Source organism: Mustela erminea, chromosome 15, assembly GCF_009829155.1.
Source record: "Mustela erminea isolate mMusErm1 chromosome 15, mMusErm1.Pri, whole genome shotgun sequence".
Taxonomy (NCBI): domain Eukaryota; kingdom Metazoa; phylum Chordata; class Mammalia; order Carnivora; family Mustelidae; genus Mustela; species Mustela erminea.
Window position 1 is genome coordinate 78,060,351 of NC_045628.1, and position 22,435 is coordinate 78,082,785.

Consider the following 22,435-nt stretch of genomic DNA (forward strand, 5'->3'; position numbering starts at 1 on the left):
TATGGAGGTCTCAGTAGGTCCATCCAGGGTGTTGCACAACCATGTCGTTCTACGACGTTTCCGTCACAGAGACACCCGCGCTCCTCATCGCTCAGTGCTCTGTCCCTCGCCCAGTCCCTGCAACCGCTGCTCTGCTCTCTGTCTCGGCCACTTCATCTCCACTTGGATTTTCCTCTGCCTGGAATCCTACAATATGGCCTTCTGTGTGTGTCTGCAGAACATAAGCGTGATTCCCCTCTTTGCAAACTTTGTTATACAAGTAACATTTTATTACATAGGAATGTTCCTGAAAGAACAAAGATCACGGGAAGCCCCCAAATGAACTATTTTCATTCTGAGCTAGGTTTCCCATTTAGAAGCATGCCTTGAAAAGCAGAAACCATGAGAGAAATGTCTGGGTCCATGAGACACCTTTACATGCTTTCATTTTTCTGGATAGTCTACGTTTCAACTATTCTAATGGGCATATTATCAAATATTAAAATTACATCTTCAATATTCTCATTGCTTGCTAACAAGTTAGGTCGTAAAAGAGTTCTTTAGGCTTTATCCAGACTATGTTTATTTAGTAAATAATGATTTAAAGATGAAAAAAGGAAGGCATGTTCCTTCTACCAATGAATAATCCCCTATAATACACGGCATCCTTCTTCTCTGCCTTACCCTCTAAGTGCAGTGTGTGTGTGTGTGTGTGTGTGTGTGTGTGTGTGTGTGTGCGTGTGTGCACATGTGCGCACATGTAGGTGACAGAGTGGGGCGGGGAAGGTTCCGGGGCTGTCTCTTCTTCTTCCTTATGTCCCCTCAGTGGACAGACACTGTCGCTCTGTCCCCTTGGGCATTCTCAGTGACAGCATTCAGGAAACCCCTCTGTTGAACAACTAATTCATTTCCAGTTATTTGACTCTCAAAATGTAAGCGATAAGCACGTCTGTGCCATAAATGTCTGTTTCTTTAGGAATGATTCCTGTAAACACCAACACTGGAACACGCTTTACCCACATTTTTAGGGGACTGGCTGCTGGCTCCTTTATGCTGTCTTCATTAGGGAGAAGCATTGCTTTGGAAAGGAGGGATCCAGGATTCTATAGATGAGACCTGAAATCATGAGGAGGACAAGCCAGCAGTGATGACGTCGGGGCCCTGGGAGTGACCATAGAGCATTGGGGAGGCTGCCCACAGCGCCCTCATATGTCCTCTCCCAGATGCTCCCCTGCCCTGTGTCCTGGAACACACCTCACCCATGCCCTGTCTGGTGACACGCTCCAGCCACTCCAGCCCCCCGGGCTCAATCACCCAGACTCTCACTGGAGCGACCAGACCCTGCTCCAGGCCAGCAGAGGTGCACAGGCCAGGCCACTCCTCTCGGCTTGCTCCCTGTCCTTCCTGGCTGAACCCCATCCTCTCAGGGACGAACCTCCAAGGACAGTGCCGGTCAGTGGGTGACAGACAAGTGTTCATGCAGATGGAGTTTTAGTGGCAACAGCAAGAGCCACATGAACTGTGTGAGCAAGAGAGGCCTTTACAATGCACATCGGCTGCTCATGGAAGCTGCAGGATGGACAGAGCCTCAACCAGGGCCTTTGGCACTGGACAGAGCTCATCCACACCCTCAGGATCTTCTGGCTGTGACCCCCTGACCCTGCCAACTCCAACCTTGGTATCCCTCAAGTTAAGCTTGTGTGAGAGAGGGGCCGGGCTTCCTGCTGACACCCCTCCTCTCCCACAAAGTCGGGTAAGGGGGAGTCCCCTTGATCTGACGCTCTAATAGAGGTCGTCGTCAGTAACTCCTGTCTTGTCCGCCAGAAGATGGAGCTAACCAGGCACACAAGATAGATCCTCAGAGAGAGGACATTTGGGGCTCTCCCTGCAGGAAGAGAGAGAAACACCAGCGAGTGGGACTCAGTGAGAAAGGGGAGCTCTGAGCACTAGGGGAGGGGCTGCCGTGGGCTGTGCGCTGCCTTACTGGTCAGGGGCTCAGGCTTCGTGTTGGCTTGCAGGGAGTGCCCAGGCTTCATCCCACCAACAGGTCCATCAAAAACCAAATTGACCTCCATCCAACATTTTCAACTCCAGCCACGAAAAGGCTCTGGGGCCCTGGCAGTCAAGGAGGCCTAAGACGCTATGTACCAATGGTTCCACGGTGGGGGAAAAGTGGGACAGGCGTGATGGAACTGGGGGGCAGCTCATTTCCCTGCTTTGGGGAGAAAGAGTCCCATCACAAGGCACCCCAATATTTGTTCTAAAAACAGGTGGCAGCACAGCGGGCTCCAGCTTGCCAGTCTCCACACGGAGGACTGTCCATGTCCAGGACACTAGCTCTGGGGGACGTCCTGCCCCAGGGCTGGCCTGGGTCTGATGGGTGAGCACCAGTGTAGTGGGATCCCATACTGGCGGGCAGGAAGGCTTTCTGGAAGGACGACTGGGTCAGGGGAGTCTGGATTGGCAGGCTGAAGGGACACAGTAGGGCAGAGGCCCAGAGCCCATGACGGCAACGTGCTCCCAGGGGGCTACTCTGAGCAGGTCAAGCTGAGGATTACTGAGTATCTTTTGAGAGCATGAATCATGACAGTCAATCCCCCTAACAAGGCCATGAGGAAGGGCAAAAATGCTGTCTCTGTTTGACTCCGAAGGAAACCAAGGCTTTAAGAACCTGCCCCTCTCCATGCTCCCCATTGAGTCATAGGCAGGATTTGAATGCAGGGCTTGCCAGGCTTGTGGGCCCGACCTCACAAGAAGGTTGCGTCCAGATGCTTCAGAAGGGACTTCTCAACTCTGAGGTTCCATGAGCCTTTGTACCCAGGGAGAAGCCTCCTCCTGCCCAGACGCAGGCTGGCTGGGACTGGGAGAGTCCTCAGTGCCAAGGCACAGCGTCGTCAGACAACAGACCCAGGCCAAGCCCCAGTCAGAGGTGGCACCACTGCCCCTTGAGTTCAGGGAGGTCTCCAGGCCGGGGGTTGGATGTGGTATTTTGTTTCCAGCGAAACAGACTGCCCGACAACAGGGACGTTTTTTCCCAGCTGAAAACATCTCCCTGTTGAGAGAACATTCCTGGAGAGGTGACTGGCTGTAAACACATCCCTCAGTCAGTCTGTGTCACGGCTGACTTTTAAGAGAATGGATTCTGCTGCGGGGTAGGGCAGCAAAGAACACAGGCTGAGGGCTACGGAGTAGATGCCGGACAGCTGGGGAGTCCCCGGGCTGCCTAGTTTGAAGATGTCACTCACGTAGCTGCTGGCATCTCTCCTTGCTGATAAGTGCTTTTCAGTGTTTTGAAGATTCTCTCTGTGCGTGTGATGTTCTGTCATCGGGCTCCACTCTGTCCATATGTGGACTTATCTGTATCTATACTGCTTAAGACCTTGTGTGTCCCTTCAGTCTAAATGCTCACCTTTGCTTTCTCTTTGCTTTGCTTTTCATCATTGTAACTATATCTTACATTCAAAAGAGTGCTTAGACCGTATGAGTAAGGAAACCAGTCCCTGTGTATCCACCACCAAATTAAGAGCCAAACCTTCTCCGGTATCTTAGAAGCCCTTGTGTGCTTTTCTCTGATCACACCCCTTTCCTCCCTACGAGAGGTACACATCGCGTGAATTTTAAGTCAGTAATTCCCTTCTTTTGCTCAAAGGGTAAAAGGGTCTACCACAATTTTATGTGTTTCTACACATTTTTAAATTTTATGTATTATTCTACTTGGTATTATTGGAATCCTATATTCTCTATTCTTCTATGACTTGCTTTTTTCGTTCACCATTTAGCTTTTGAGCTACATCCTTATTAATGCATGCAGTTCTAGTGCTTTTATTTTAAGCAAGTATATGGACTTCCATTATATAAACCTCCCAGCAAATAAATGCTTGTAGAGTGAGTGGACAAGTGAATAAACTTACCTTCACACATTGCCCCACTTTTGACAACCGAATTTTGCTCTCTCATGTGATCTTTTCCCAACCGTGGCCTCCAGCACAACTCCTCCGTCTTGCCCAGCCCCGTTCCTCAACTGGCATCTGACCCAGCTTCTCTCCACTATAATAAATCCCTGAGCTTTATTTCATTTTAAATCAAAGTTACACTTCTTTGGGCAATCTTTGTGATTAATCAATGAGCTAGTCAATTACTTTTAAAAGAAGACTGTAAGGAGCATGTGACTAGGTGCCTATCTAGCAAGATATCCCCAGCGGATGGACTCATCTACTAGAATACATCAAATATTAAGGACACCCACTCCACTGGTAGCTTTCACCTTGAAAGCTCTTCCTTCTATTGAGCTGAAACTCCCTCCCAGCACACGCACCTTGGATGGTTATTCTGCATCCTAAGGACACAGTCAAGGAACCTATCCCCACTTCAACTCATCTACTCAAATGCCTGTGAAGTATAAGGAGTCCCTTTTGTCCTACTTCCCTCTGTACACACTCAACCCAACTCAAGATCTTCCCTTTCCTGTGTTCACAATTTTTCTTCCTTTTCGTCATTTCTTATTTAATATGATTTCTAAGTTCTCTCAGTTGGCTGATCACTGTCCTCTGAACTCCCTCCTATCTATCAATATGACATATGATATGATCTTAGGAAATGATTCCCCTGTCCCCTGTTCCCAGGTCTCATGACTTGCAGCATTTATAATCTGTATCAGTGCCTTGTGACACATGGTAGACTATTTTAGATGTAAACATACACAAGAAACAGTAGAACACCAAGTCATTCCTCTATAGCCACACCTTGGACATCCTGTGCAGTATATAGATCTGGGGAAGAAACAAGCATTAGAAAATCCTCAAAGTTCTATGCTGAACAGCCACGATGAAGTTCAGGCTCCCTGTTCTAGGTGAATTTGCTCTCTAATAAAAATTATTTAAAAGGAGATGAAAAGTAAGAAAAACCTGAAAAAATAAACAAAAGCCTACAAAATAAAAATACAAAGAATGCTACCTAGTGATTTCCCTGAGCTCTGCAGCTTTGCAGCCCTCGCTGATCAGTGAACTTGAGAGGGGTGAGCTGTTCGTGATGGCCTTCTAGGGGAGGGGCTCTTGCCCTGATCCTCAGGTGGACTTCCCGTGGTGCAATGCAGCTGGCCCAAGCAGCAGAGACGGGCTCAGGGTTCCAGCAAGTGCCGCTGTTTTACTCCCTGAAGGCTTGCAGCACCAATGGCTGAGGTGACTGTCACCGCACCCTGCTCCCTACCCTGGAGCTGAAAATTCACACCCAGCTCTTCAGTGAGCCCGCACAGAAAAAAACATTCCACCGGTCTTATCTCCTCGGATTCTGTCAGAACTCTGGATTCACCCTGCCAGGGACGAGGCATTTTTATCTTAGGCACGTGACTGAGTTCCAATTCCATTTTTGTGGTTTTGTTTTGTTTTTAAAGATTTTATTTATTTATGTGTGTGTGTGTGTGGGAGAGAGAAAGAGAGAGAGCATGAAAGCGGAGAAGGTCAGAGGGAGAAGCAGACTCCCCATGGAGCTGGGAGCCCGACGTGGGACTCGATCACGGGAGTCCGGGATCATGACCTGAGCTGAAGGCAGTTGCTTAACCAGCAGAGCCACCCAGGAGGCCCAAACTCCAGTTTCTATGGATTCCAGTGACACAGACCAACAATGAAGATCAAGGAACTTAAGGGTTGTCCAAGTGCTCTCTGATGTTTCTTTATCTGGTCCCCAAAGAGATGGACAAATTTATACAATGGGACAAACAAGTAAATAAACAAATGAGATCATTGGAGTCAAGGGAAAAAATGGGCAGGAAAATGTGATAAAATGTGCGGTTGCCCAAGATCCTGTACCGAAGATGGAGGGGGTGAAATTGGGTGTTTGGGGTGGGCGTGGGTGAAGGGGAGAGAATCCAGGGGTGGTGGGGAGGCAGGACGGAAGGGCTGGTGCTGAGTGGCTGCTGGGGAAGGCTGAGGCTGTTGGGGCTAGGAGGACGCTCAGGTTTCCAGCTTGGGCAACTGAGAACAGTGGAGGAGGAGCCCTGGGCTCAGGGGCAAACCATGAGTTCATTTGGGACATGTAGTATTTGAGGTGACCCTAATATTCCTATGGAGCTTCATAGATGGGTCTGGACGGCGCATGCAAATTTTAACGCGAATGATAATTGCAGTGCTGTGGCGATGCGTGGGATCCGAGGGAGGCGACAGGAAGACAAGAGAAGAGCGCCCAGGGCAGCACCCAGCATCTCCTCCTAGAACGCATTCCTGTCAGCCGCCGTCTCCCCATGCAGGGCTTACCACGAACCGCTAACTCCCATGGCAACTTCTGCGAAAATGGCCTCGCTTCCATTTCTGCCATTCTGTGTTATAATTGTTCTTCACATCTGCCTCTCTCACACTCTGTCCTCTGTCGTTTAAAAAAAAAAATGCTAAATGCGGCGGCAGCCGTGGTTGGACGTGGACCTGAAACCTACGGCTCTTGGAGAATGAATGAGCAAGTCGAGCGGATGATTGGAATCTGTGGCTGCTGGGGGATCAGCAGGCAGGCCACCCGGCTGCCTCCGAAAGGCTCCGTAGATGTCATTAATGTAATTTCTGAGAAAGCCAGGAATCCATAAGGATGCTTTCGTTTGCAAGAATTTGGGAGGTAAGGGTCATAAAATTTCATAAAAATTTTCAACAAAATGAAAAGAAGAAACAAAAATCACTAGATGTATCTCCCTGGAGAGTACAGAGTGTACGTCTATTCCTCTAGTAATATTTGTGAGTTTCTTGATGGCAGGTAGTGTATTTAAGACAACTGTGTGTTCAACACGTAACAGCAATGACAATGTGAGGGAGCCTTTACCCAGCACTTACTGTGTAGCGGGTGTTGTTCTAAGCTCACTCCAGTCTACCAATCTGCGAGACATATGTTGCTGTGTACTCCCGTCTTATACCTGAGGAGCCTGGGGCATAGTCGGGTTACGTGGATCTCAGCTCATTATTTAGTAGGTGGCTGAGCAGGGATTCGAGCCCCATACCTGGGACATGGTAGACACTGGATAAATGTTTGTTGAACAAATGAATGAATGAGTAAACATCTTGCACTTCCAAAACTTGGAGCCTATATCTCTGTTGGTCCATAAGGCCCTGGGGAGCTCTCCCAGTCAACTCTGAAGCTGGCTCTGTACTGGTAGAGGGCAGGGAGGGATCAAGGAAAGGCCGTAGTAGGATCACTCCGGACTGGCAGGCGGCAGTTGTAATAAACAGAGGGAATTTACATACAATGCTTGCCTCAAGCAGCAGCAACCCGACCACGAATGTTAAATGTTTAGACGTGCAGGTGTTCTCAGCAGCGTGTCACCATCTCAAGGTTCTGTCCTCAGAGCATCCCCAGGAGCAGGAAAGGTGAGAAGAGCACACATTCCAAGGACAGGGTTGGGGTGGGGAGCCTGAGGTCGCCTGCCTCCAGCTCAGCAGTCAACTTGTTTTCAGGTCTTCTGGATGACCTTCCCCAGCAGTCTCTCATTACTGAAATCTCACCACTTAAGTCTTGGCTCAAAGTTCCCTTTCTCTGGGAGGCCACCTGATGTTCTGCCGCATGCCTTTTTGCTCACAGCACTTTGGGAGTCCACCCGGAGTTTCATTCCTGTGATCACTCAGTGAGCAGCTCACATGTGTCCACAACGACGGTGCTATCTGTATCCCCCTTAGGGCTTAGTAGGGCTAGTGGGTGCTTAGTAAATGTTTATTGACTTGAACGAAATTGAAGTTGTCATAGGAGCCAAGGTATGTATTGGGAGGAATTTAGAGCAGCCAGAACAGGAAGATCATTAGAAATGGGGCCCAAGAGGCTAGTGACCTTGGCGGGTGATGAGTGGCTGAGATCTGAGAAGTAACAGGGTGGCAGGAGGACCATAGACAGCTCCTGTCCTTGTGAGGGAAAGAAAGCCTTCTCTCTATTAGTGAAGTGCGTTGGGCTCAATATTCAATATTCAGCCTGCGCTCTGATATGTGTATTTCCATTAACAGTTGCTCTCCAGGGAGCCACGGTTCCTGAGCTCAGAGCAGAAGTTGAGAGGTTTGTATGGTGTTCCTTTAATAAGGTTTGATGTTGGTTGAAAATTCATGAGTGCGTGTTGTCTTCCACTGTTCTGAGCTCCTTACAAATATCAGCTTCTTCTTTAGTCCTTTTTTTTTTTTAAACCTTTGCTTTTTTTTTTTTTTAAAGATTTTATTTATTTATTTGACAGAGAGAGATCACAAGTAGGCAGAGAGGCAGGCAGAGAGAAGGAGGAAGCAGGCTCCCTGCTGAGCAGAGAGCCCGATGGGGGACTCGATCCCAGGGCCCTGAGATCATGACCCGAGCTGAAGGCAGCGGCTTAACCCACTGAGCCACCCAGGCGCCCCTTCTTTAGTCCTTTTGACAACCATCAGAGGAGGGTGCTTTCATCACCATCACCGTCATTTGCATTTTGCAGTTGAGAAAGCTGAGGCACACAGAGAGGTTGGGTGATTAGCACAAGGCCACACAGTTTCGAGGGGCAGACTCAAGAAGGCATCCCAGACATTCCGCCTCTGGAGTCCCTGCTCTTAGCTATAATACTTTGCAGGGGTGCCTGGGTGGCTCAGTGGGTTAAGCCACTGTCTTTTGCTTAGGTCATGATCTCAGGGTCCTGGGATCAAGCCCCATATCGGGCTCTCTGCTCAGTGGGGAACCTGCTTTCCCCCCACCCCTCTGCCTGCCTCTCTGCCTACTTGTGATCTCTCTCTCTGTCAAATAAATACATTTAAAAAAATGCTTTGCAACTTCTCTAGATTCACCACACGAAAAGATAGCCTATCCCTCGAGTCTACATTTTCCTTGTCACGGTGACTGCTAATGAAATGTACACTGGCTGCTTCAGAGGTCTCAGTGGCCCCCCAGAGAGCTAGTTTTATTAAGCCGATTCAAGGAGCAGGTGGAGTACACAGGCGAGGCTGTCTAAGACAGTGTGCCCATGCTGTCCTCCGGGCTTGCAGACCCTGTGGCAGCACGAGCGTGGAACAAGCTGCTGTGTGAAGCTGCTGGTCCCCGGGCTTCTGTTTCATGCCCCTGGCATCGGGCATCATGAATTCTCAGAAAGCAGATGGTGAGCTCTGTGTCACTGTTGCTGTCGGCGACATCCAGGGGTTTGCTAAGGATATTTGGTCTGAAGAGGTGAAGGAAGAGAAAACAAAGATTGAGAGTAAGAAAGAGCAGAGCCCAGTTACATGAGATTTACATGAGGAAAAATATGAGAGAATGTCCAGATTTCAAAGGATCTTCTTACAAATACTTTAACACTGAGCTGAGATCTTAGGTGACACACGTTGGATCTGAATATTTACATTTTTCAGACTTTGGTTGAATAGTATTTTTCTTAAGCATCCCTGGGAATCCTTAAGGTTGTACCCGTGAGCAATCAAATTCGGGAGTAGATGCTCTGATTCTCACCGCCATGGCAACCGTGAGCATCGCAGGAGGGGCTTTCTCCAGGAGTCCACACATTGGCTCTGAGGCAAGAATTACTCTTCTCAGGCATGCTCCTACACGGTGCATTCTGTTCCGTACAGCCGGCTGCACTTGCCAAACCATGAAGGGATGTTCATCTAAAACTCAGGTGTCAGGCGAGGGGATGAATTCATCGGCCACCACTGACCCTGTATGCTAGGCGCTCCCTCTGCCATGGTCTTATTCAAAAGACAAACTCAATGGGTTCGTCACTGTGGGAAAATTGAACTTCTTCAAGCCTGTTTTTTAGTCTGTAAAATGGGGAGAGTTCTAACAATGGCCTCATGGAGAAGGGGAATGCACCTTGTCCTATCATGGGGCCAGGAATGAGGACATGCTCGGGAAGGGGGACCAACACCGTGGGCTCCTGGTTCTATGGCACAAGGAGCCTGAGAAAACAGAACAAGAAAATATAAAATGCTTCGGTGTCTGAACTGCACCCTTTTGCAGTGAATCCTGTAATCTTGGATTCGAGGCAGTATCCCCTACTTGCCAGCTGATCTCACATATGCGAGATGACAGAATTAATACATATTTGTCGATCACAGTCCTCGGTGCAAGAGATGCAATCATGAGTTTCCTTGGCCCGGACACTGAAGGAAATGACAGATGAGTGAGGAATTCATAGCTAGAAGGCAGAGACTTCTAGGGGGACCTTTATGCTTTCTATACTCCGGCACTGAGCACAGCTCCCAGGACACAGAAGGACCTCAGTGAATGTTTCCTGATGATGCGGGGAAGGGAATAACGCAGTGGGTTTGGGATCTCTCGCTGAAAGATAGTCTTCCACAATTTACTTTTCTTAGCTTTTTTGTTTTGTTTGGAAGTCTCAAATCACCACATCTCTAACTATTCTGTTTTTCTAACAGGGTATCTTTCCCGATTGCCAGCATCTATTTAAATGTAGTTGGGGTTAAGAGAGGAAAAGTAAAAAGCTGGGAAAAAGGCCCGTGATCCCTACAGGGCCTTTTGCTCCTGTGGATGTTGGAGTAATGACAGATTTGCTTCAGGGCCCAGGGGGCCACACCCCTGAGGCGCTGTGCAGGTTTGGGCTCAGGGAGGACATCAATGACCTGGTTGGTTTGCATTAGAGAACAGCTTGGCCTAGCCTGCCACCTACCGGTCAAACTTGTACTTATAGGTTCGTTACGTTTTTTGGGTCCTCGCTTGCACACAGGTACATAGACAGTACTCATGATTGTTTTTAATTTAAAAAAAAATCAAGTTTCTCCCCATTACCATCCAGCTCTCAAGTCTGGTCACTCCCATCGCCTAGGTGCTGAGAACTGGCAAGCCTTGCCCTTCCTTCCTTCCTTCCTTCCCCTGACTTACCATTCACCTTTCTGGGCAGGCTGCCCCGGGAGAGTCACCGCCCCCCCTCCCGTTCCTTTCTTTTGCACTCTGTTTCCTCCTGTTCACTTCCCAACATCAAGCTGCAGCATCTCTCCCAGCTGACGACCACGTTCAAGAACAGAGCCTAGTATTCTGATGATCTAAGATCTAAGTACAACATTGCCTCCAGACCCTCCGACCAACTTGGTTCCTCTCCAACTGTTAAACCGCCTTCAGGGAAGGCATTTCCAAAGGCCTTCCAGGAACCTATTGCCATGGCTTACATTCCTGGAGCTGTGGCAAAGCCCTCGTTTAAAAATGATCCTCACCAGAGCCTTTGAAGACAGGGTGGGTGGGGAGTTGGGGGTGGTACAAGTCTCTGGAGGGGGGGGCGTAGTCACATTTATTTTCTCTATAGCAACATGGATGCATGCGACAAACACTCTCACCTACCACTCGGGAAGGACGTGTTCACACACAGATTTGAGTAAAGGAGGAGGAGGGAGGGCAGTACAAGGATCAACTCTCATACGTTTACAAGAAAATTAGTCTCCCATGAAAAGAATCAGTCACACTACACACATCAATATGGGTGAATATCACAGACCTAAGACTGAAAGTCGACACACAGAGTACCCGGTGTGTGATTCCACTGACACCAGGTTCAAAACCAGAAACATAAACCTAGGGATCTGGGTATTGCTTCCTTCTGGTCAGGGGGCACGGGTGGGGTGGCCTGGGCATGGGGAGGTGTGCAAAAAACCCCCTGCAGTCAGGATTATCACTGAGAAGCATCCTTAGGGGCCATTTGTTGTGTAGCCCTAAGGTCAGTTTCACTCCCCAGAAACCTGCGCTCTGGGGAGAGGTCACTTGGGCAGACCCTGTGCGCGGAAGTCCTGGGGCCCGAGTTGGGGTGTGTGAGCCATGAGGGCAAAGGGAGGAGAGGAGAAGGAAGGAGTTAGCAAGAGATCTCATTCGGGTCCTTTAATTTGTAAATTATTTTAAGAGATCTCCCCCCCACCCTTGCCCCAGGCATCACTATTTTATTTTTGCATGTCAGAAAGAAACTTTATTTATAGTGGCCTCATAATATTCTGTGAGTAGACATCACTTTCTTTTCCTTTTTTTAAAAAATTAACATATATTATTAGCCCCAGGGGTACAGGTCTGTGAATCACCAGGTTTACACACTTCCCAGCACTCACCATAGCACATACCCTCCCCAATGTCTATGATCTCACCACCCTCTCCTGAACCCCCTCGCCCCCCCAACCCCAGCCTGGCAACCCTCAGTTTGTTTTGTGAGATTAAGAGTCTCTTATGGCTTGTCTCCCTCCCGATCCCACCTTGTTTCATTTATTCTTTTCCTGTCCCCCCCAACCCCCATGTTGCTTCTCAACTTCCTCATATCAGGGAGATCATATGATAGTTGGCAGACATCACTTTTTAAAATGACAATAGTGTCCTGCTTCAGGGAGGCAGCTGTGTGGCTGCTTTCCTGGAAGTGCTCACAGGTTTGTTACCCTCTCAACCGAGAGGGCCCCACTCAGAACCTGAGATCCTCTGAGATGCCAACAGCTTAGCGTCTGATTTAGTGTCTCTGGAGCTCGGCTTGGAGAAAACTGGCACTAGGAATCGTCAGCTCATTTTCCAGGACGTGAAAGGCCTTGCAGCGTGTCTGGAATGCTCTCCAGCTGGCCCATCCCCCGGGCTGGGCATCCCAAGTTAGGCAGAGAGGATGCCGTTTATGCAGTCATTTGTAACCCGAAGTCGTGTCCTGTAAACTTCCCTTCATCAGCATGCTGGCCACATAACTATGGCCAGGGCAGAAGCTACGAACTTTCTATTGGTGCTTCAGGGTGACATTCTGAATTGGTGCTTCAGGGTGACATTCTGAACGGCCGTAGCGCTTACTCACTTCTGGTTATCACGGAGCGGTAATGCTTCAAACTGCCAGGGGACAGTCAGAGATAAACGCAGGCCAGTCGCAGACTGAGTGGCGCCCAGGATACGTTTCATGTGTTGTGGATTTCCTTTCCTTTCCTTAAAAAAAAAAAAAAAAAGTACAATAATGTATTATTTTTTGACCTGGAAATAAGTATGCAAGGATAAAAAGAAAAAAAAAATCCCCTAAATCTCAGGGCACGAGGATCTTACTAATGTGCTGCTCTTTGCAGAAGGAGCAGAATACACAAGACAGACAGTCCAGGTTTGCGGGGTTACTGTGTCCTGGGAGAACAGATCAAGGAGGGCCTTCCCAAGGACGTTGGGCGGGGTGGGGGTGACGGTGGATTTGGGGGGGGGCATCTGCATGTAGGTTAATTTCTGATGCCAGTGTGAAAGGTAAAGGTTGCGTCCAGCCACAATTACCTTTGAAATTCCCTCCAGTCTCTCATCAAGCTCACCGAGCTGCTTTTGAGTAAAGAATTCTGCAGAATAATTCTAATACACACAGAAATGTGAGAACAACGGAACTCCACAGGATGAAATAACTCGGGAAAACAAGCAGATTAAAAAATGGAAACAGTGCGCCCCAAGCGGTCAGCACGAGGCAGAGCAGCAGCGTCCTTCCAGCCCCGGGACAGGAGCAGCCCGCGACGTGGCCGCCACCTGCTGGCCCAGAGTCCCCTTGCCAGCCCCAGAGGGCTGCGCCTCCCAGAAGCGCAGGTAACGCAGCCATGCGACTCCCGGGTCGGTGTGGGGACAGGTGGCCCCGCTGCGTTTTACCTCCTGGGCGCTAGCTAAATTAGAGAGGCTGAGCTATGCAGAGAAACATCTTCGGGAAGTACACACAGGGACGGGCAATAAAACACTTCTGGGCTATGTGTGCTGTTTATTTAGCAGTTTGGAAGGTGAAAAACACATCAGAGTAAATCACGTTTCCTCCACATTTTTATCTTGCTCGATTTTATTACTATCTTTGGGCTTTAGAACACATGGTTCTTTTTCCTTAGATACAATGTAAATTCGAAGTTGGGTGGGAGACGATCTCTGCGGAAAACAACTGACCCATTGTCGACCACCTCCCGGCAGGGCTGCAGGTCCTCATTCTGGAGGCAGCCTATATGGACCCGTTCCTGGCCAGAGCTCCGCTGTCACAACTTATCATGCCCCCGAGATGCTGGGAATGGCCAGCGATAGGGCTGGGGCAGGCCAGGGAAGCTGACTGCAGGGAAGGGGGTGGTGCCGAGCACTTAGAGGGTGGCTGGGCCTGGGCCGGTCCTGGGGCTTCCCCAGCACAGCCCACCTGATCACCCCTTCTGAGTTCACCAGCTGCTCCCTTCTCATTTCTCCACAGAAAGACTAGCTGGCGATGAGGGAGAAAGTAAGAGACCTGTTCTTGCTTTTGCTTTCCTTCCCCATGGGCCCTGGGGTGAGGCATGGAAGCGGGAGAGAGCGGGAGCTGAGTTGGAAAGTTCTAGAAAGCTGATTTCCTAACTGAGACAGGGCGGCTGATAGGAAAACCTGACAAACCAAGGAAGTTTGGGCAATGGATTATGAATCCCCAAATGGAGTGCACTCAGGAAGTGGCTCCCAGCCAGTGAGCAGGGCTGCAGGGGACAGCCTGGAGGAGGGCCCTCCTGGAGCCTGGAGCCCACCCTTCCCTCCAGGGCCCTGTGTCTGGGCTGACTCTGCTCACCCTGCATGAGCCTGTAGTCAGGACAGGCTTTGCCCCGAGTTTTGCAGAGCTCTGTTTCCGTAGTCTAAGCCATCAGTTGTCATTATGTCCTGAGAGGGGTACTCTGACCGGTGTGGTTCAGGGAGTCCCCTGGGTCCACTCTGGGCCAGAGTGGTGGTGAGCATGGCCCCATGGAGGAGCCAGGGCCATGTGTGTGCTTGCGCCATCGGTCACCTCACTCCACGACAACGCCAAATGTCAGCGTGGACATGGACCTGGCCTTACCGAGTAGCCTTGGAGAAGCTTCTGATGGCCGGTGAGCCTCCGCTTCATGGCCTCGCCGGCTGGTCCATCACACTATGAGCAAGCAAGAGCTGTTGGCTTCCTGTCCGGGGACTGGGGCAGCACAGGGTGGGCTTGAAGCCAGAACCGGCCCTCCACCTTTCAACCAGTCCCTGCTCCATGCAGAGAGCCCTCGAACCATAGTGCACAGAAGCTAGAGTTTCTTAAGATTTGCTGAGGAAGAAACGTAATACCCTCCCACAGAGCCAAGTCCCTCATCATCCCTACAGTCCCCAGGACCCAAACCCAGCCCTTGGGTGGCAGCGGGGGACCCACCAACAGTCCCTTTATTTTTAAATCTGTATTGTTTGAGAATTTAAACATGCAACATGTGTACAAACCAGTTTCTGTTCCTGCAAAACGTGTTCTCAGCTGAGGGCAGAGTTCCTGCCGGGGCCGATCTGCAGGGCCCCGTGAACCCTGTAAGTACCCAGTCACGATGAGTGACTGTTGACCTCCCGGGACGACTGTGAACATCCCGTCACCTCCTGTTCCACGAACACCCTTCTAGGGGATTCTCCTGCTGCTTCCTTCATCCACTGCAAGCTAGAGGTTATCAAGACGCTGGCTTTTATGGAGTTAGGCAAGTGCCGAACACTGTTCTAGCAGAAGCAGATACGTCACCTGTCACCTGTCAGCTCAGCCTCCAGAGATGACCCCCGGTTTATATTTTGGGTGCCTGTTCTCCATCGTCTTCCCAGGCCCTCGTGCTCCTATGTTTGACAGGCAGCCGACATCCAGGAAAAAGTGGTGTCGCAGGCCGTTGGGAAAGGCCATTTAAACAGCACGGCATGGCTCACCAAGTTCAGCGCTCGGAACAATCACCTGGCGAGCTTGTAAAACAGATTCCCAGAGCCACGCCAGGAATTCTGCATTCCACGGGTGCTGAGGGGGGCGGCCTGCCTCGCCCAGCCCAACTGCTTCCCAGTCCTCCCTGCCTCTTTGACCTCTGCTTCCCAAAGAGGCCAGGTTTGACCTCCTCTGGGCCTTCCCTGAGCAGGAGGGAAAGAGCGTTCTAGCTACCTACCCGAGCAGGAGTCCTGCCCCGAGTGAGGAGTGGGGGCTTTGTCCTGCACTGCCTCTTCCTGGCCCCGTGACCTTGGGCCAGTCACTTCCCCAAGCCCTGCTTCCTCCCTGACGTAAGAGCCATCACTGTGCCTTCCCCACAGAATGCTGGCTAGATGAGGATATAGTGGGGTCAGCGGTCATGGGTCTTGGGTTGGCCCCTCGTGTGAGAGCCTCAGGGGCTGACAGAAGAACCATGGCTCAGGGCATGGTGGATTCTGTGTGATCTCCAGGCACTTAGGATTCCCCATCTACGAAGTATGGAATGGTGGGCACGAACCTCATGGGTCCAAGGTACCAGTTCCATGAAACAATGTGTGGAGAGAGCTGAGGAGAAGCCTAGCCCATCTTATGTGAATCATTGTTTGCACTGCTTCTTAGCTCAGTGCTCTGCTACGTAACCAGTCTTTTTATTTTAAAATCTGTGTTGCTACAAGGTTCAAGCATGCGCAAACAGACTAGTCCAAGGTCCCCTTTTATACCCTTCACCCCAATTCAACAATTTGTCAAGTTTTGCCTCCCGAACACCTTTTCCTTTTCCTGGCTGGCGTCGGGCTCAGGTCTGCTCTGGGGTTTCAGAAGCAGGGTCAGAGGTGGGAGCCCCGGGGCAGGTGTCTGGAGCGTGGGGTGGGGGAATAGCCCAGAGCAGCAGTTGCTGGGAGAAGGATCTGGAATCAGCAGGAAGGGAGGGTAGAGTGAGCAGCCTGTGGGGTTTCTGTTGTTTCTAGTGACTAAAGCATGAATGTGATTTCAAAACAAGCAAACCCAGATATGCTTCTCCGTATACATGAGACTCCGCAGTCATCCCAAACAGCTTGGTGCTGCCAATTCCAAGTACTCCCCATCAGTGTTGCTTCTGGCTCTCAACGAAATGATAGCTTTCATAGATCCTCAGCCCTGTGGTTTCCCCTGTATCATAGCCCAGGGCTCACCACATGGTCCTTGGGCCTCGGCACAAGGGGGGCGATTCTGCATCTCCAGGCATGGGATCTTGGCTGGATCAAGACGCCCCTACCCACCCCCCACCGGGGTCTTCTCTGTTTCCTTGGAGTGGAGATCAGTGAGGACAGCCTTCACTACCCAGATTTGCCAGTTTGGGGCTCAAGGGATTGATTACGAGGATTTCCAGCTACCAAAATGTTGTTGCGTCTTTTCATTGGGAGCACAAGGGGTGACGTGAGAGGTGCAGAGGGCTTGGGCCGATTCATGGGTCCCAAGAAGGGCAGATGCTACACATGGCAGGCACCTTCCTGACAAACTGGGGGCAGCGAGGCTGCTGCCGGGGCGGGTGTGGTGATGGCCCAGAGCCCAGGATGTGGGGCCTCAGCGGGTTGTTGGGCTGTGATTATGGGCAAACAACCTTAACTCTCTTTCCATAAAACAGCCATACTACTCCTGCCTCGCTGGTCAAAGAAGCCAAATCCATACTTTTATCCAAAGAGCTGAGAAGCAGACGCCTACCCCGTTTGGGACTACATCCCCCTCACCACTGCACCACTGCCCCCGCCCCCACCCCGCAAGAGGGAAATTTCCAGATGATTCATAAACTTTTATGCTTTCTACTGAGAATGTTCTCCCGAGACACTTAGTAAAAATGACATTAGCATTAAGTAGCTTTTAGGACCTTACTGATGTTAGGAAGAACATATATGGGGAGATATTATTAATCTAGTCTAGTGTCATTAGAAAAAGAGAGAGGAGGGTAGGACAGTGGGGCCCATGGCAGGGACGTCCTTTCCCGGGAGAGCAGGCCTGTTGAGGAGGGCTGACTGAGCCCACCCAGAGACCTCTGCCTCACACAGGGCAACAGGATTCCACCTGGACTTCTGTTCATGCTTCCCTCCCTCTCAGAGCCTCCAGACCGAAGAATGAGTTTGAATTTTGTGGCACATATCACACATTATCAGTAATCAACTCCCCGTTCCTCCAGATGCCTCTGGCAGGAAGGAGAGCTTGAGAACTACCTATAAATAAATATTAAGAATTTTATGTTACCCAGATGGCCCTATGCTTTCTATAAACTCATATAATTCTTAGGCTAACCCTATGAGATAGGAACGATAGTTCCCCCAGATGATGCAACTGAGGCCCAGGGAGGTTCAAGGCCAGCCTGGGGTCACACATCTAGTGGCCACCTTGCTACCACGTCCACCTTCCTTTCCTCTTACCCTCCTTGGCCACTGCCCTGGGCTCTGTGTGCCTAGAAACTGTAATGTAAGATTTCTCATTCTCCCCACGGCCGTGATGGTGAGTCAAGGAGATGTTTCAGGACCATCCCTTCTGTCCCTTCTGTCTCCCAGGACATCCCATCTCTTGGCCCTCACGATACTGGATACCTGCCCGACACCAGGCTCTGGAGGCCTCCAAGAGGTAGCACGTCCCATGTGGGCCCTCCAGGGCACCAGTGAGGACTCTGGGGCCAAAGGCACGGAAACACGAGGAGTGGAAATCTGGGATTGCAAACAAGGGCAAGGGAGGCAGCCTTGCCTCCTGAACTTCAACAAGCGTTCCTGGAGGGATGATAAGACAGGAGATAGTGGAGAAATGATGGGGAGCAGGGTGTCAGAAGGGGGCGGGGGCCTGGGGAGATTTGAACAGCTTGTTCCCTGGCATCCCCAGCAAAAGCAAACGGCCATTCCTGCTGCCCCCACTGAATGATTAGCCAGGTACGAAACCTGGAGATCTCTCTGGAAGCCCAGGGCGCTGGCTTCCCCCTGCTAGGCTTGGCTCGGGGCACAGGAGGCCTAAGGCAGCGCACACGTGCAGGCATTGTGCCGTCTGGAGTGGAGGAAGAATGAGGACACCGTGGGAAAGAGGCCTGGGTGCGCCGCGACAGAGAGCGCGTTCGTTTCTGTTATTCTGGTTCCTGGATCGGCTCCTGAGGACAGGTAACATGAGTGCCCTGTGGGCTGGGAGCCTGTGGTGCCCACCGACAAGTGAGGCCGGGCTCAGAAGTAAAGAGGCGCCTTGATTGTTAGCGCTAATATTTTAGCAAATATTCCCTGAGTGTCCACTGTTGCAAAACACAAAGCGGGGCTCTCTGGGTGTGAGCCCGCCCTGTTTTGCATCCGTTCCCCAGCGAGGAGGCCTGCCTGCAGAATGTCAAGTGAGGACCGGAGCCAGAGGCGGGACTTGGAGGCACTAAGGGAGCTGGACCTCAGGGTCTGCTTGGGGATCCAGTGGGCTGCCACCTGCACCAGGAACAAGGTGGGATCCCTCAGGAACCGGCTTCCACCTCTGCCACGGCTGTCCGTCCCGCCTCCCATGTTCTCACAGCCCAGGGGCTCCCGGAAGAGAGTTGGGGAGTGAAACTGACCAGGGCAGTGACAAGGCTCCCCAGCAATGGGGCTTTCCCTGGGTCCACTTCTGTGCCAGGAGCCCACTTACCCACTGGGATCAGGAGCACCTTTCTGCTTCTGGAACTTTGTGAAGGTGAAGGGCAAAGGCAAAGGGCAGAATAGCCCTCTCCCTGCACCTGAAATTCTTCACATTTCACATCAGGTCTCCTCCTGTTTGGATGCATTAGTTACTCTAAAGAAAGAGGACTGGGGCACCTGGGTGGCTCAGTGGGTTAAAGACTCTGCCTCCAGCTCAGGTCATGATCCCTGGGTCCTGGGATCGAGCCCCGCATTGGGCTCTCTGCTCAGCAGGGAGCCTGCTTCCCCCTCTCTCTCTGCCTGCCTCTCTGACGACTTGTGATCTCTGTCTGTCAAATAAATAAATAAAATCTTTAAAAAAAGAAAAAGAACTTTTTTTTTAATTAAAAAAGTTAGGAAACCACCTTTGCTAACAAATCTGGGGTTTGGGTAATTGGGTGAAGATCACACACCGAGGTGTGACACGGGTCAGAACAGAGCCCAGGAGCCTTGGGTGAGTGCGGGATCCCAGGGACCCGGCAGTGTCACCTTCAGCCAAGAGAGCCTGATCCGCCGCTATTCTTTGTTCTTACCTTGTTTTGCTGGTGTGCATTTTGATTTTATAATGTCCTTTTCTGTAGAGAAGATAGAAAGATAAGGCAGCGCTCCAGACTGCCAGGTTCTGGGCTCCCAACACTCCCTCAGGGACGAAGGCCTAGGCTGTGGGGGCCCGGTGACCCCCGGCAGTCTGAGCCACCCAGCAAGCAGCAGCAGCCCCCGATCTCTGGGTTCTGGTGAACTTGCTTCCAGAATGAACCAGGACAAGATGCAAAAAGATCTTTCTGAAATGGGAGGAAACAGGAGGCATTCCCTGTGCCATTTCTCAGTTTCGCGCCAAACTGTGTCTGCATTTGATGGTTGATGTATTCCTTTTTCCAGTCATACTTTCTCTCATACATGGTTTGTTTTCTCCAGCCCCAGGCCTCAGGATTCACTACTATGTGTGGTGTGTGTGTGTGATGTGTATGTGGGTGGTGTGCGCGTGTGTGTATGGTGTGTGGTTTGTGTGTGTATGGTGTGTGATGTGTGTGGTTTGTGTGTGCATGGTATGTGAGTGTGTGTGTGGTATGTGGTGTGTTGTGCGGGTTGTGGGTGTGGTGTGTGTGGTGTGTGTGGTGGTGTGTGTGGAGTGTGTGTGGTGTGTGTGTGTGTGGTGTGGAGTGTGTGGTGTGGTGTGTGTGCGCGTGGTGTGCATGTATGTGGGGTGTGCGTGTGTGTGTGTGTGGTATGTGGTGTGTGATGTGTGATGTGTGATGTGTGGTGTGTGTGTGGTGTGGAGTGTGTGGTGTGTGTGTGTGTGTGTGTGTGGGCACGTGCACGCGTACACGCACACACTCTCCCTGGGAGAAGAAAGCCCGCCGTCCTTGCAGGCATGTTCTGTACTTTTACCCTCAGAGGTGGCTCGTAGACCGGCTGAGCTAGGCCTCCTCTCTCCTGCTGTAAATAGGATCCAATCTTTCTCCTTAATCCATCCGCTCTGTATAATCTTTAAAAACCATCCTGATCAAAGCATCTCTCTCCTCAAGAGTCCAGGGGGCTCCCTATTGCCTTCCACAGAAGTTTCCACCACAGTGGGCCGGCATTCAGGGCCTCCACAGCCTGCCCTGCCCTGGCTTCCCAGACAGGCACCATAGATCACTTCCTTTGGATCCCTCCGGCTCGGACTCCCTCTGCTGGCTCTCCCTCCTCTTCCTGGACCCTGCTGAAATCCTACCTGTCAGGCTTCAGCTCAAATGCCACCTGCTCCAGGGAGCCCTCCCTGAGACTGAGAGAGAAGAGATTCTCTTGGGTTCAGAATCCCTTGGTGCCCTTAGCTCTCGAATGGTCCTTCTCCCACCCAACCTTATGTAATGGATACCTTGGGCACACTTCTTGCTCTTTGAGTGCGGGGACAGTTGTCTACCTTGTTTCCACATCCACCTCAAGTGTTTGCTGAATGAGTGGTTCTTTTGGTAGAGAAAAAAATGGGTGCTCAGAGAGAGGGTAAGTGATTTGCCCAAAGTTCCTCAAGCTGGTGGATAGCAGAATCAGATGGAGAACCCAGGTCTGAGAACGCCCGATGGCATCACCCTCTGCATCTGTCCACACCCAGTGTTTCATCTCAGTTAGACCCAAGGATGGCCAGTTCATGGAGGACACAGCCTTTGGCGTGACTCCCTGCCCATGCCTGAGAACTGTGCTAGTTCATGGTCGGCAGGGAAAGGAGGGCTTGTGTGTATGTGCCCAACACTTGTAGGTATTTTTAAGCCTTTATTAGACAGTTTTCACACATTCCCAAAGGCAGAGCAAATAATGCAACGACCTCCCTTGTGCACGTCACCAGCTATGACAGGCATCACCTGATGTCCGGCTTCCCACATCCCGGATTCTGCTACTACAACCCTGGGTGTCAGTTGACATTTTTTCCTCCGGAGTCCTGTATTTCCTCTACACTCGTAGTTAGATCTAGAAGCTTGGTTGGGCTTGATTTTCTCTTTCCCTTCCCTTCTCTTCCCTTCCCTTTTCTTTCCTTCCCCCCTTCCTTCTTTCCTCCTTTTTTCTTCCTTCCTTCCTTCCCTCATCTCTCTCTCTTTCTCTCTTTCCTCTCTCTCGCTTTCTCTCCTTCCTTCCTCCCTCCCTCCCTCCCTGCCTCTCTTCCGTCCTTGCTCTCTCTCTCTCTTTCAGGAATACTTACTTTACAGGTGGTGCTGTTGTTTCCACCAGGAACATGTGATGTTGTGGCCATTTTTAAGTATAACGTACTTAAAAGTAGCTCAATATTATCACACACATCTGAAAAATGTAAAAACGGACTTACCCAACGGACCCTGACTGGAACTGGAAATGGTTTACTCTGGGTGGCGTCTTAACAGAAGTTATTGGTAAATCAGATAACGAAGGAAAGAATATAAGAACACTGCTCAGTGATTGGCCTCCTGAAGTAAGAAGTTTCCAGAACTGAGTACTGCTCTTACTTCACTACGGCTACCTCCTCCCCCAGCGCAGGATGTCAATATTTGGTAACATCGCGGGGCAGCTTTGAGTAATATGTGATGAGTGTGTCAGTAGGAATCAGTACCAGTTTATTCAAGGAAATATACACGGCTCCGTTTCTCTCTTTCTTTCTTTTCTTATCTCTTTGTCTTTCTTTCTTCTCTCTCTCTCTCTGTCTTTCTTTTTTTAAAGATTTTTTATTTGAGAGAGAGAATGTGTACAAGCTGGGTAGGGGAGACAGAGG

At 50.6% G+C, this 22,435-nt stretch overlaps 1 long non-coding RNA gene across 1 annotated transcript; it reads left to right on the plus strand.

The window, feature by feature from the left end:
* The first annotated feature begins 1,224 nt into the window (after positions 1 to 1,224).
* LOC116574540 lies at positions 1,225 to 20,741 on the plus strand. Its single transcript, XR_004279360.1, has 3 exons — positions 1,225 to 1,657; positions 14,180 to 14,183; positions 20,729 to 20,741. It is a non-coding gene; the product is annotated as an uncharacterized LOC116574540 (long non-coding RNA).
* The last annotated feature ends 1,694 nt before the right edge of the window (positions 20,742 to 22,435 follow it).